This window comes from Lissotriton helveticus, chromosome 3_1 (genome assembly GCF_964261635.1).
Source record: "Lissotriton helveticus chromosome 3_1, aLisHel1.1, whole genome shotgun sequence".
Lineage (NCBI taxonomy): Eukaryota > Metazoa > Chordata > Amphibia > Caudata > Salamandridae > Lissotriton > Lissotriton helveticus.
Genome location: NC_136061.1, coordinates 517442417 through 517458489, shown reverse-complemented (window position 1 = coordinate 517458489; position 16073 = coordinate 517442417). Strand labels below are relative to the sequence as shown.

Here is a 16073-nt window from a genome sequence, read left to right as displayed (position 1 = left end):
CCAAGTTTTCCTTGAAGTGGTGTGATGACTCTGTGAAATATTTGGGGATATGTATACATAATACTTCAACTTAATTATGTTCCAGCAATGGAGAAATTGGGCGACAAAATTGAGAGGTGGCTGAAACTACCCATAGCCATGATGGGCAGAATAGCCCTGATTAAAATGGTTGTTTTGCTGCAGTTTTTATATTTATTTCAGAATATACCAATACCACTATACAAGGCCGTCCTTGCCATGCCTCGCTCCCAGTTAATATGACAGGTGTGTGGTGGCAAACAGCCAAAAATCAACTGGAACACCTTGGCACTCCCTTATGAATGGGATGGCTTCGGAATCCGGAACTTTCGTGTTAATTATCTGTTTGCTCAGGGCAGCTTTTCAAGACACTGGTTTCAGTTTGACTCTCGGTTCCATATCTACGCCGTGAGGCAGATTTATCCCACCCCACTCCCCTAGTGGCACTGCTACCGGTCAGTTGAAAACAGGATATACTAGACTAAGAAACGTTTTCATCGAATAAGCTGGGCCTGGATGCAATTGACTCAGACGACAGGGACACAGCTGCTGTATTCTCCGGCGATCCCTATCGCAGGGAACCTGTGGGTACTTATCACTCGGTAGGTAACGATACAGCAAACCTTAACCAAATTTAACTTGGCTACATTTGGGGATGTGTTTCCCAGTGGACACATATTTTCCACTGACAAGGATGCCTGGTTTCAGGAAGCCACGTTCCTGGACCAGTTCAATTTGTGCTGGTTGCAGAGTGTTTAGATCACAGGTCCCTAACTACCCTTTGGATCCACCATACTTTCCCCCATTTACACTGATTATCAAGGACACAAGCAGAGAACACCTCATGTCTAGGATGTACAAGGCTACAGTAGCCATGCTCCCAGTTAAGGATGAAGGGATATGAGCAGCTTGGGAGTGGGACTTGGGTAGCCCTCTCACAAATGCTCGGTGACGTGCATGCTGCAAGCAAACGCGTAAAGTCTAATTTAACCACAAACACAAGATATTACATTTGAAGTTTTTATGGAAAGCTTACATCTCCCTCGCCAAGATCCATCACATGGACCCCGCACACTTGCATACTTACCCCAGATGTGGTGCTCCGATGTCTGATTTTGCACATATGCCCAGGACGTGTAATAAAGTGCCTCAATTCTGGACCCAGGTTTTTAGTGAGCTGTCACACATGACTGGCTTATATCTTCCCCCTAAACATATGCAGGCACTGTTAGGATACATGCAGGATATTGCTAAGCCATACCGGCATTTTAGTGCAGTAGCATTATTGTTAGCCAAAAGAGAGGTCACGGTACATTGGGGGAGTAAATACCCGCCGACATTAAGAGGTTGGATGTTTAGCATATCATATCGCAATACGACCAGCAAGCTGTATGCTGAACTGCAACATCCAGCATCTAGCCCACTGGTTATTTGGCAGCCCCACCTGTCATACTTGTTGGAACAAACATCTGTAAGCTCCTGCACGGAATAGGGCGTTCAGCCCACAGTGTGTCCGGTGGAGCTGTGTTGACCCCCCCAAATGGATTGCAAGATGTGTAAGATGTTTCCTTATGCTCCTGGCCAGGACAGTCAAGTTGTATTGTTCATAAATGCTATGTATATACACGGACCAAGTAAAGCTGAATATATTGAGCATATGTCACGGAATGTAATGTTTTGTAACTTGTGGAAAACTTATAAATAATGTTTTTTAAAAAAGTAACATATATTTGGTAAAGAAGTGTTTGAAAGAGATTTTTTCAAAATTACCTTATTAATTTTACTCCACTTGTTTTAGTAGCATGCTTTCTCTTGTGCTTGGTCCATGAAGACCAAAAGCCACATGCATTGTCCACAGAGAAGTCAAACTGTGCATCCACGTAAATAAGGACAGCCAGCCTATTGATAAACAATGCCAGCTGCCAAAGTGAAAGCAGTGTTTGGCGAGCTTGTTAATAAATCCCCAACAGGATACATATCATAACATTTCATGGCTGGTGAGTTGGACAATTCGCTGATTAATATGGGACAAATAAGGGGGTAGCATAGGGCACAAGCCCTGATAGTTTGCCATAGTCTGGAAAATATGTATACAGGCAGGAGTAATGTCATCCCTGCAATTGAAACATACCTTCTCGAAAGTCTTGGTAAGCCAAAATTGTCACTGTAGAATGCAATACCAAACATTCCAAGGAAAAGGATAGACTGGATTGACCAAGAATTATAATGGTTGATATGTTATTGTCAAAAGCTATTTCACGAATGTTGTCAGTAGATGTGCAAGTCAGATGAAATATATGTTTTTTGTATATACATAAAAAATGTGTTACAGTATAAATATTAACCCTGGGCGTAGTTCGTGAAGTAGCTCTACGCGAAGCTAACTAAAATGCACTTCGCACTACACGAGCTACGCGTAGTGCTTTGCCTAGGGTTAATAAATATATTAGTAATGCTACCTTGGTAGTAGCCTTGGTAGTAGTCAGCGAATGGGCACAAAGGCAGTATACAATATCGCTGATGTCGTTTTTTCTTGCAAGAAGTTTAAATATTTCAGCTTGTGAAGTTATTACTTTGAAAAGTCCATGTGTATAGGATGTTCTTCATAACCTAACATTTTAGCATTTTAGGGCCTTATTACGATGATGGACGGAGACCATTTTGGGCAGTTGTCCGACTGACTATATGTCTCCTGTTCCACCTGCCTGATTACAATGCCACCACCATGCGGCTTGTGCTGCAGCCCTGAAAAGGGTCGCTGAACAAGCTGCAATAGTAAAAGGCATTTTGCGATCATCCCTGCACTGTGTGTCAGGCACCATGGGATGCCCAGCACATGGTGTATTGATGTTTGGGGAAACCACATGTGCGCCCCTGGGCCCATAGCACAGGCACACAAGGACTGGTGCCCTGCTAGGGGCTCCCAATGTCCCATTCCGGCTGTCTTTTCATGGCAGTCGGAAAGGACCATCGTAATCCCTATGGAGGTGCATCCACAGGCACCGCCCCCTTTGTAGGGATTACGGTTGGACCGACATTCCGAATGGCTCATTGAGAATAGCGGGGCGTCGATTACAGCCCAGCATTTCTTGGAACAACTGAAGGATAAGAAAGCAGACTAGAGAAAGGGGTTGATATAATTGACTCAATAATTGGTTATGTATGGTTATTAATTATATGAAAGACGGATCAGTCTCAACCTCTTGGGGAATTCTTTTTGTTTTGGGCGGCTTGCAAGGGGGAAATTTAAGTTTAAGTTTAAGCTAAAGCAGCATAGCATGTGGATAGTAGGAATAAGCTGCAGGGGAGGCGACGAGCAGAACTCAACGCGGTCACATATAGGTCAGACGACCTATTTGCCTGTAAAGGGGGAGAGGGGGGGAGATAAAGGGGAGGGAGGGAGGGAAGGATAGGGGAGGGTAAAGGGGGGGGGAGAAAAGAGGCACGAAGGTTGGAAGTTTCAAATTTGGCACAGCACACTGGGACAGGAGGAGGTATGATGAAATACATGTATGATATACAAGTTGAACAAAATATACATAATACACAGATATACTCAACAGTTATAAGTGCAGCATGTCCACGGTTAAGCAAAGATATAGAGGTACTCACTTGGAATGGTAATGAAACTAAACTCCAATGTCATGTAGGATAGTCTCAATAAATGTGTGTGGGTTGAATGACATAAATAAAAGACACAGAGTAGCTACACTTTTAAATACTTTGAAATTAGATCTGGTTTGTTTGCAAGAAACACACATAGAAGGCAAAAATGCCCTACTCATGGAACAGCTGGGATTTGCGATGTTGGCAAAAACTAATCAAGGGACAAAAACTAGAGAGGTGGTAGTGATGGGCAGAAAGAAGGACACTGAGGTAAAGAGGAAAAAGGAAGATCAATGGGGGAGATGGGAAATGTTGGAGTTAGCATTTAAAGGGGAGACAATAACGTTGGTCTCAGTATACGGGTCTACTGATGACGATCCGGATATTTTTCAATACCTGGATGTAGAATTGGCACAATGGCAGGAACCAATTATATGTTGTGGTGATTTTAACTTACATGATCCAGGTAGTTCGTTTATACAACCAGGGTTTCAGTACCAAGGTAGAAAGAAAAAACTTACAAAGCCCTGTCAGAAATGGTGATAAATAATGCATTGATGGACCCATGGATAAAATGGCATCCGAACTTGGATGGAAGTACCTTCTTTTCAGCCCCACATCAGGTTTTAGTCAGGCTAGATTACTTCCTTATTTCAAATAGTTTGGTAACAGGGTCGGAAATAGAAAAACACCCATGTATCGTATCAGACCACAGTCCACTAGTACTAACAATTAAATTAGGGCAAACCCAAAGAAAAGAGTCACACTGGACCTTCGAAAGAGCTCTGCTGCAGGATCATGAATATAGAATAGCCATGACAAACTGGATGACGAGCTTCTGGGATATAAATAGGAATACAGCACCCCCAGGCATAGTCTGGAATACATTTAAGGCGGGAGTAAGGGGGGAGACAATGAGTTATGTCTTCTCGAGACAAAAAAGGGAAACACTGAAAATAGAAGAAATGAATAGAAATATCTTGAGAGTAGAGGGTGAGCTAGACCTGGCCATTAGACAACAATCCCCACTAGACCGGATACTATTAAAAGGAATAGCACTAAAGGCAGAGGCAGCAGAAGGGATTGTTAAAAGGACAGTAGCGAAATATCTGGCAAGAAAGGAGAGTGTTTATGAACTTAGTGAACGGGTCGGACACATTTTGGCTGTTCGAACTAGGCAGAGAGGGGCCACATCAGATATCAGGGAGATCAAAAACGCACAAGGGAATATGGTACAAGAATCAGATCAGATAAGAGAGGCTTTTAGGCATTATTACTCAGGCCTTTACGACACAGGCGATGCAGCAGGAACAGAGGAGGTAGAAAGATATCTGAGCGATATATCCCCTCCAGAGTTATCGACGGAGGATAAGGCTTATCTTGAGTTAGTTTTCCACCTAGAGGAGTTTGGTGTAGCATTAGGAGACCTCCCGGCGGGGAAAGCCGCTGGCCCAGACCAGATACCGCTGGAGTTTTACAAAACATTTAAAGAAACTCTAGAGGGGGACATGTTCAGTATAATGCTGCAGGCACAGAAAGGAGAGTCGATACCGGAATCATGAGGATGGGGCAGTCATTATTGTAATTGCAAAGAAAGGAAAACCTACGATTAACACAGATTCATATCGGCCAATCACTCTGATGAATTCAGATGTGAAAATGTATTCAAAAATATTGGCCAAAAGGTTATTAAGGGTGATAGAAAGTATGGTCTGCCCCTCCCAGCATGGTTTTATCCCAGGGAAAGGCTTAACACAACACATAAGGCAGGTTATAACGATGCTGGATCCAGCAAATACCCTAGGAGACCCTATGGCCGCGTTATTTCTAGATGCTGAAAAGGCATTTGATAGGGTCTCCTGGGAGTTTCTACGGTCAGTTATGAGGTGGGGTGGAATAGGAGTCAGCTTCATAGAGGCCATGCAAACTCTCTACATGAATCCATCAGCTAAGATAAAAGTTAATAGAGGGTACTCGGAAGAGGTTATAATAAAGAGAGGAACAAGACAGGGCTGCCCCTCATCTCCCTTGCTATTTGCCCTATATCTGGACCCCTATCTGCGTAGGCTAGAGCGTAATCCGGATATTCTGGCAATGAACTTAAACAGCAGCAACGTTAAAACATTGGCGTATGCGGATGACGTAGCCATATTAACATCTGATCCTGGAGCAGTTATTAAGAAGGTGGAGGAGGAAGCGCAGTGTTTTGGGTTGGTCTCAGGATCTGGCTTGAATAAAAGTAAAACCCAGATCGTCGTGAATAGTTGCGCCACTTGCAATGAAAATAGAGTTGTCAACTCCGCAATATACCTGGGGGTCGCAATAACGGCAAATCTAGATTTGGTGGTGGGTAACAATATGACTCCGTTAATTACACAAGTAAAAGGGGATTTGGAAAGAATGAATAACCTGCATTTGTCATTGGTGGGGTGTACAAACGTCATAAAAATGTTAATTTTACCTAAGTTTCTCTACCTTTTTAGACCAATTCCTTTATTTTTTGAGGCTACTTGGTTCAATACCCTGGAGACAATTTGTAATAAGTTTATTTGGGCACATGGTAAGACACGTGGAGCCTACAGATTTATGACCTTACCTAGAGATAGGGGGGTATGGGGCGCTCCGGACTTCAGATTGTATTACATGGCTGCGGCGCTCCAATACATGCAGGGATTAATTGGTGGTAATGATGGCGACCCGAGGGTCGGTTGCTTTTCTACAAAAATATATATAACGGTAGCAGGGGCGGAAGCGGGAAACTGTTTATTAAATTGTATAAATTATGGATATTTTAAAAGAACAAGATTCAAGACACTACTGGCTGCTGTTAAAATATGGAATGCATTTCTTAAAAAGTGTAAATTGGGAAGATACAATTGATACGTAAGACTGTATAAAAATAAGTCATTCCCCCCGGAGATATTTGGGGATCAAACTATGTTGAATTGGGCGGTAAAGGGGATTGTACAAATTGGTGATGTATTGAATTCGGAGGGAATGGTACAATTTGAGAATTTAAGAAAGAAATTTGATTTGAGTAACAGAGATTTTTTTAAGTACCTCCAGATTAGAAGTTATCTAGGTGGTAAACAAGGAGGACCGGGAGGATTCAACAAGAATGAAATCTTAGAAAAAATAAGATTAGCAGGGGATCGCTCGATTCGCTCAATATATGCGAGTTTGATAAAAGAGAAATCTGATGATTTCGAAAAATATAGCAATAAATGGGAGGCAAAACTACAGGGAGAAATAGGATGGTTTCAGGAGTCACTGGACTTAGGCCGATCATTATTGTGCGCATCCTCCCTTCAATCCCAACACTATAAAACGATCTACTTGCTCTACATTACTCCTGCCAGGATTTCACAATGGGGAGGCACTGAGGGAACGTCCTGTTCGAGATGTAATGCCGCCGAGGCAGATAGCATACACATATTTGCTACATGTCCGCAACTCCACACGCTACTCAGAGATATTGAAAGGTTTATGGACAACACATTAGGGATTCGGATAAAGCTTACCCCGTCCTGGATTCTATTAGGAGTAGGCAGGGTTAATGGTGGGATACAGCAGGAATTTATATTTGTGGCGATGGCGGTTTACAGATTAATGATAGCTAGGGCCTGGATAGATAAGAACCCACCAACGTTACAGTGTTGTCTGGCCAACCTTTTAGAATCTTACAACATAGAGAAAAATATCTACGCTCGTAAAGGGAAGAGAGGGAGACTGCTGGGATTAAGGATTTGGGATCCTATCTTAAGATGGAAGGAGGGAATAGGCTGACCCAATAATTTGCTTGGTTTTGTCTTGTTCAAACCCGGGGATTAATAATAATGATGAAATATAAGGAATTGAATTGCTGGTTATAGTATATCTTTGGTTTATATCTAATATAAGATACTTATTGAATGTGGAATAATGTATAATGTATGACGTATAATGTACAAAGTGCGACTAATTATTTAAAATAAAAAAAAAAATTAAAAAAAAGAGAATAGCGGGGCGTAGGTCGGTCCCCCGACTCACTGTGGTCCAACCAACTGCATCATAATGCGGTGGATGTACCGCTATGCTGGATATCAGTTGGACTGCCACCGACAGCCTATCATTGGCTGTCTCACCATCATCATAATCGGTCCGATAGTGTTTAATATATTTCAGTGAATGTGCATGCAGATTAGTTTATATTCAGTGAGCAGTTGCATTCTTTTAAACTATTTGAAGCAATATACATATGAAAATAGATTGCTTGTTGTAGATGGTGCAGTTGTATTTACTATTAATGAAACATGCGAGCCAAAGAAAGTCGTACTTTAGTGAAGGTGTTAGGGTTTGCCTTAGACAGAGAGCCAGCCTTTCATGAAAACAGTAAGAAACTGGTTGGTTTGCCATAAACAAAGGTTTGTCTTTCATGGTAACAGTAAGGAACTAGCTTTGATAAAAGATTCCTTATAATGAACATGATATTCTGCAATTGCATATTAAGCTTGGTTAGTTGGTTTTAGCAAAGCTTGTTGATATGTGTTTAAACAACTCTTTCACTCTTTAAAGACTTCTTGTCAGTATTCTAATTAGCGCTGCACGTTCCTAACTGTGGATTCTGAAAACGTGCAGCACATGAGAGCCCCACCCGCATCTGCCTATAAAAGCCGGCTTGGAGCTTTGCCGGTTGCTGCTGATCGTCATTTCCTCACTTACCTGATATCCTGCTTGGTCCTCCGGTCCCGGCTTTCCTGGGTGTCTTGTCTTGTCCGCCGGTCTTCCTCTTCTTTACAGCCTCATCCTTCCTTCAAGTTTCCGGATCTTCCTGCATCGGAGCTGGTCCTTGTCTGGAGTCGTCCCCAGTGTTTCCGGTCCCTTCAGCTTCAGTGATCTTCCCATAAAGGTTCCGCCTGCAACGAGAGAACAACAAAAAAGAAAACATCAGTCAGGTATCATGTAACATTCCAGTGCGCACAACAAGTAAGTGATATTAACATCGAACTTTGCTATTATTTCTTTTGAACTTTGGACCAAACAAAGCCCCATTTACAGAAGCATAGACTTTGATATAGGAGAAAGAAGCATTTCCCTGAACAAAGCGCTTTTGATAAAGAGTACAAGACTGAAGTATTGCATAGTGTTCATTCGAACAGCTTTTCATTTTTTGAACATTAAAAGACTTGGAATACGAACTTTGACACCAAGGACCCTGGAAACAGAACAAAACTCCTTAACTCATATTTTGGTTATTGTTTAGAGCTACAAACATTTTTAAGTTCCTTATATAAGCATCAGTGGACCAAAGATAAGTGAGTAGAAACTAGAATATATGATAGAAAATAGATGTTTAAAAGATATTCTAACTTAGAATCAAACAGCACTTCGACTAATGAGTTATTGTTTTATTTAAAGGGAGAAGCTTATCTAAAATCAAGTCCACAGCTCTGGTGAGCTAATTAACCAGAGCAGAGGGGTATTTTATGTTTGCATTAATATATATATATATATATATATATATATATATATATATATATATATATATATATATATATTACCTACTGGCGGTCGCCAGTAGGTATATATAGTTAGGATTTTTTCTCTATGGGTTTTTTGAAAATTCTATGTCTAATAACTTTGGCGTTTGTGGACGGAATTGGCTGAAATTTTCAGGAAAATGGCACATTTTGTTTCTGAGCAGCCTTTGAAAATTTGGGGGGGGTTCGTCAAGGGGGGGCCGAGAAAAAAGGGGGGTCCCAAAACGCGTTTTTCCCATGTTAATTTCCATAGGGCGGTTGGCCTCACTTTTAGCCCGAACGGCTGAATGGATTTGCACGAAACTTGGCAAAATTGTAGGGACTGGTAGCCCGATGTGCCTTTTGTAGGTCTCAATATATGTGCTCCAGTGGATTTTGAGAAATTAACGTTTAAAAAAAGATATATATCTGTAAGCGCGGACCAGGCAGCGGTCTGGTTCGCGGACTTTTCGCGCAACGGAGCTTTGTGAAGCGAAGCTGATTGGTTCTCCGGCGTCTGTCAACATTCCAAACAGTCCGTAGCGGCCGCCATCTTGTCTCTCGGTAGGATCGTGAGACAAGAGGAGGCGAAAGCGAAGGGGCAAATGACCATAAGGGGGAATAGTAGATCCTCGCTGACCCCCTAGGTTTGATGTGGAGGTTTTAAAAGGGCCCCGCGGGGCAAAAAAAAAAATAATAATAATAATCGAACGGCTGAATGGATTTGCACGAAACTTGGCAAAATTGTAGGGACTGGTAGCCCGATGTGCCTTTGCTAGGTCTCAATATATGTGCTCCAGTGGATTTTGAGAAATTAACGTTCAAAAAAAGATATATATCTGTAACAGCGCTCCGCTTCGCGTACTTTTCGCGTTACGGAGGTTTGCGAAGCTGATTGGTTTTTCGGCGTCTGTAAACATTCCAAACAGTCCGTAGCGGCCGCCATCTTGTCTCTCGGTAGGATCGAGAGACAAGAGGAGGCCAAAGCGAAGGGGCAAATGACCATAAGGGGGCATAGTAGATCGTCCCTGACCCCCTAGGTTTGATGTGGAGGCTTTGAAAGGTTCTCGCAGGGCAAAAAAATATATACCGTTTTTTTAGTTTTTTTGCGTGGAGTGCGCTCGGTTCGCGAACCGGGAAGCGTTCTGGGGAGCGTACTTTCTTGAAAATTAGTGAAAAAAGTTAGAGTACAATAATAATTGTGAGTGATCAGATGTAGGGTAGCTCTGAGAAGAGCTTTTGGGTTTATGGTACATTTAGGTACTTATAAGTAGGTACCAATGCACATTCTTAAATTCAGAGTGAAAACTCTGTTGCCCTCATCTGAGAAGTGAACTCCATCTCCTCTGTAGATATCTTGCATGTAGTAACGCAAGTTATTGTTGTACAGGGAGCCCATTCCATGGTCTCTCATGTAAGCTGAAACAGATTTGTTTACATGCTTCCTCGATTTCTCAATTTGTGGACAAAATTGGTTCGACCACCTCCATTTCTGTCTTTGGCATATATTTGAATATACCAAGGCAGTCTGAGGAAAAAGTGCCATCAATTGCTCAAAGGTGTCCTTTAAAAGCATTTCCAGACCTACCCCAGTCAAAGTGCCCAAATCATTACCTCCACAGTGCACAATTAACAGGTCAGGTTTTGGCAAATGCATAAAGGTTTTCACCAATGGTATCAATTGGTGACATTTTAATCCTCTGTGGCCAAACCACTTAATTTCCACATCTTGTAAATTGAGGTTAGGTAAATTCCTGTTTTCAGCGTACCTTTGAGCCCAATAGATGTAGCTATGTCCAACAATCCAGACAGAAAACATGGCGAGAGAAGGTTCTCCTGCAGTCAGATGAAGTGTGGCAATGAAATGGCAGTTGAAAAAATGAGAGTGTAAAATGAAAAAAACTGAGGAGTTTCTGTGTTAATGAAGCAGTAAGAGTGATTGGTGGATTTTGATTGCTGAAAACAGAAAGTTAGTGTGCATGGATGAGTTCGTTGAAAGATGTATTTTGAGTGGCGAAGAAAAAATCATTAAATGAAAGAATGCTTTGGATATGCAGGTGCACTGAGAGTTCAGAGTTCAATTGCAACATTGTTGTGTGAGAGGTCTTGCAAGAGGTGGTTGCTATGCAGAAAAAGCAGAGAGGGGGCAGAGGGGGGAAGGGTTTTGCTTTGAAAAAAAGTGAGGGAAGAGTTTTGATTGGGTGACATGAGAGATCTGTGTGAGGAATTACAGCATTTCTGTGCTTTTGATAGCTGCAGACTCTGGAGTGCATACCTTTTGCTCTGCTGAAGACAAATTGGTGTGTTTCTGAGACTGTTTTGAAACTCAAAGTACTTGCTAAGGTGAGAAAAAATTTCTTTAATTTAGATAGAAAATAGTGTGCTTTAAGGAGAAAATTATGAAGAAAGTTGTGTTTTTCAAATGTTGCTTTGTCTCAAGTGTTTCACAAATAGATTTTGTTTGTTTGAGAAATTGTAATTGGAGAAAATGTGAAGTATTAGTACTGACAGGGCTTTTATGTGCATAGGAGCTGTGGAGTGTTTTCAAATTATGACTTGTAAATCGTTTTTGAGAAAAAGCAATGGTTTTAATATTGATGAGAAGGACATAATGGTGTCTGCTTCTTTATAAGGTAATTGAGAGTCTTTCCCATTTCAATGTAAGAAGTTTGTCTGTGGAGCAAATTGCTTGTAAATATGCTCCCACCTGTGCATGGCAAATTTAGATTTTGAATGTTTCCGTTACATAGGCATGTTAAAGGTGACTGAAACATGCTGCAAAGGCAATCAAAAAATGCTTTTATGTGTCTTAAGGACATTTTAAGTCATTTCCCCATGTGCAGTGTTTTCAAATTATGAGTTGAAAATCGTTTTTGAGGTAAAGGAATGTTTTCAAAATTTATGTGCGCCATATGACCCCAAATTTTTTTTTCAGGGGTGCAGCAGGGTGTTCTTGAGACACCCCTGCACTGTCGGAAAAATTCATAATTTGCGATGAGGTAATTGCTAATCGCAAATTGCACCTTCATTCCTATGGGCCTCCTGCTGCATGGAAATGAATGGGTAATCTTGCTGAAATGCAAAGTCGAATCTGTATTTAAAAGGGTCTGCACCTCTGTACGGGTGTTCGCTATGTGAAGCACGAAAGTTTCACGGGCCGAACTCAAGGCCACCTCTCTCTGAGACAAAAGAGCTCTTATTCTTGCCATGCTGTTGAAATGTGCTCCCAAGGTTGGTATTTGTGGCCAGATTGAAAACTCCCTATGTTCATGTGTGGGAGGAAATAGAACATTTCTGCAGCAAATAACCCGTTCATTTACTGTTACGATAAAATGAATACTTTTAATTAACCCAGAACAATCTTCATTATTGAGCATCAAATAACTACCATTTTCCAAGAACTTGAACGTGGGGATGATAGCAGGAACTGGCGTGCCTTGCAACACGCAAGCCATATTTGGTCGGTGTTTGTTGCATGAACCGTGTAACTGTCTGTGCCTACACATTAGTGAATGATCTGGCGTCTCAGTGCATTCCTCTCCATTCAGATAAAGTTCTTGATCATCTTTGAAAATCTGTATGTGTATGGAAGCGACCAGACTTGATGAAGAAAACCACTACCTAAAGGTTAATAACGACCTATTGGTATATATTTCATACAATTTGAAAACTTATATAAAGCAAAAGGCAGCGTTATTAAACCGTGGATAAGGCACGTTGCCAAAGCAGTCAACCTTTTGGATTTATACTGGAAATGTTAAAGGAAGAATTACGGAGTAGGGCCTGTAAATCTTTAATAGACAACGAGTAAAATTACTCCAACCATCGTATTCCTCTAACTCCGGGATAGTAGGGGTGTTTAATTTTTTAGAAGTAGCCAATCCAAAGCATTTGGTCTGGGAAATTGTTTCATTCACAAACAACATATGTTTTGGGATGAGACATGCACGGTGGAAAGCCTCAGTGCCTTGTACCTGCCAGGTTCGTGAACCCCAAACTGATGTAGATCCTGGATATTTTTACTCTGTATTACGTTAGCATGGTCTCATTACTGGTTTAAACGCCATTTTTCCTTTTTTGTAACTTCTGCACACGACACTTAGTTGTTGCTTTAGCTTTCAGCCTACCTGCGTCAAGATCTATGCCTGCTTCAAGCAGGCGCAGGGTTTTGATGTAGCTTTGTCCTATCTGATTGTAAATGCGGCACACCGTGGGTGGCAGAGCAGCGGTGCACGTTAACTGGTGCATCCCTGGGGATGTGCTAGTTAATATAAATCTGTCCCTTTACATTTAATTATGTGCAGGGGACACAGAGTAGGTGAGGTTTATCCAAGGTTAAGAAGAGATGAGTCCTGTTCAGTGAAAAATTGGAGATAGGCTTCAGTATATTATATACTTAAGTAGTGTGTTAAGTTTTTGATGACTGTTATTAATTTACTGTTGGGTAATAGTGGTTAATAACATTTTTTATTATATTTTACCACAGATTCAACTGCACATTATTTCAAGATTTTAGGATGCCTAGCAAAGAAAGAGTAAGAAAGGCTGGAAAACGTCAAAGACAGCAGGAGCATGGAATATTGCAGCAGTCCTCTAACAAAAAGATTTGTCAAGTCACCAAGAAAGCACCGGGTAAGAGTCGAAAAACAGTCATAAGAAATATGTGTACTAAAAAAAATATTACTACAGAAAATGTTTCACTCCAGAAAAGGAGACCGAATTCAAATGGTAAGGAAAGGCCAATGAGAAATGTTACTGCTAGAGTAAGAGATAACTCTATGCATGAAAGTAGAAGGAAACAACAGTTTAGGGATATTCGTAAACGAATGTTCCGCAACAGGATAATTGGGAATTTGTTAAAAAATATTAAGAAAGGTCAGCAGAAAGTGGTTTTTTATAAGAGAAAAAAAATAGTTGAGAAAGTTATTGATCAGGCATTTGAATTTAAACGTAAGTTATTTATTTTGACAATCAATAGAATTAGGAAGCTAAACAAGGTAATTTATGATTTCAAAAGAAATAGTAGATGGAAGAGAATAGTTAATCGTAGTAATTTTTGTGAAGTTTTTTCTGGAGAATGGATGCATAGTTCAAGCTCTGAGGCATTTTTTAATGAGGAGAGTTATTTCCAGGATAATGATTTGGTGCATGCAGTTGACACCAGTGGTCGAGCTTATGAAGTGAAAGATGGTTGTCCAGTTGAAAAAGAAAAACTTGTGAGAACAGAGATAGAAGAGGTGTTAGGTAATGAGGTTTTAGGGAGACGTCCTAAGGGTCCTGTGTACACCTGGAAGTGTAGTAGTATTTGCAGTGTACGACAGGATTCCATCAATTTGCTTTGTGATTTTATACGGTCATTTAGTAAGAAAAGTTTGAAGCAGAAAATGAAGTTGTTGCAAGAATTAGATCCTTGCAGAGTGAGAGAAGTGATAGGTTTGCATGGTCATTCACTGGCTTGTCTTTCCAGGAGAGTATGCCAGAGTGTTTTTCATCATTTCAGGATGCTAGCAGTGCATCATAATAAAGTGAGGAAATTAGTTAGAATGTTGTATTATGCTAAGAGTCCAGCAATTATGCTAAAACAATTATGCGCTGCTCTTTTGCATGGTTCTGAAATAGATGTGAAAAATATATGTGAAGAAATTGAGTTTTGTTACTTTGGAAGTAAAGAGGAGAATGTTGAAATTGACCAAGAAGAAGAGAGTAATGTGGAAGATAGTGTACAGGTTTCCAGTACAGATAATTTCCAGAGGGAAATTGCGACGTTTGAGGTGAAATCAAGTGAGAGGCCAAATTTCACTTGTGTGTGTTGTCGACGCACTTATTATAAGAATCAGACTAAGTTAGTGGCTTTATATGGAAAAAGTGAAAGGGAAAATAATAGTGAATGGAAGGATTTTACAACATACTTGATGGTAGAAAATTGTTTTGATTTGGGATTGGATCAACGTGTGTGTACTTATTGTTGTAACAAATTAAATCAAAACCAGATGCCTGCTAGAGCAGTTCATAATAATCTGGAATTGGTTGAAATTCCTTCTGAATTGAAGGATTTAAATACTTATGAATCTATTTTGATTCAAAGTATCCATCCCTTTCAGGCTATTGTAAGAATGGAGCCAAAGACAGGGAAATTGCCTCCATCAGATTTACAGAGAGGATTAAAGGGAAGAGTTGTTTATTTGCCTCTAGATTTGAAGAAAAACATTAACACAATTGGAGTAGAAAAAGTGGAAGAGGAACCTCTGGTTATCTTAGTTAATGGGGTTCCGACAAAGAATAAGAAAATATGGCAAGATTTAGTAGATGTTAGGAAAGTCAAAAGGGCAACATTGTATTTGAAAAAATATAATAAATACTATAAAAATGTATATGTTGCAGAAGAGGAAGTAAGTGAGGAAGAGGATAGCGATGTGTGTGCTGGTCAAATTGAGAAAGTAGAACCCTGTACTAGTGAAGAAATATATGAACATTATAGTGTTCATCCTTTGCATTCCAAGGAAGTCATGGGGAATGCTATTGAGTTGTTTCAAATGAAACAAGCGAAAGGGAGTCCCATTAGTGTTTGGGAGGAAAGTTTGGAAGCTCGGTGTTTCCCACAGCTTTTTCCAACAGGTCAGGGAGGAAGATATGATGAGCGACCTCATCAAATTCCTGCTTCTGAATACCGGACTTTGCGATTGTATGCAGGAGATCCTAGGTTTCGACAATGCATTCCTTATTTGTTTCATCTCCTGTTTGAAAGCGATCTGTCTGGACTGTCATATGCAGTGAACCACATCTTGAAAAGTGGTATACACATGCAAAACATCTCGGCAAGTGACTTTATGGATAAAGTCAATGTCCAAGACAGCATTTTGGATTCTCACCTGATTAATCTCATGGCGTGTCAGCGTGGTACTAATGAGTACTGGTACCGTCGTCATGGTGATTTAAAATGTATGCTGAGGA

General features: G+C 40.7%; 1 long non-coding RNA gene across 3 annotated transcripts in view; it reads right to left on the bottom strand.

Moving 5' to 3' along the window:
- Positions 1–16073, bottom strand: part of LOC144824647 (uncharacterized) — a 406972-nt gene that overhangs the window by 356496 nt on the left and 34403 nt on the right. For all 3 annotated transcript variants that reach the window (XR_013609036.1, XR_013609034.1, XR_013609035.1), the window contains exon 3: positions 8326–8519. This is a non-coding gene — a long non-coding RNA (uncharacterized LOC144824647). The remainder of the gene's footprint in view (positions 1–8325; positions 8520–16073) is intronic.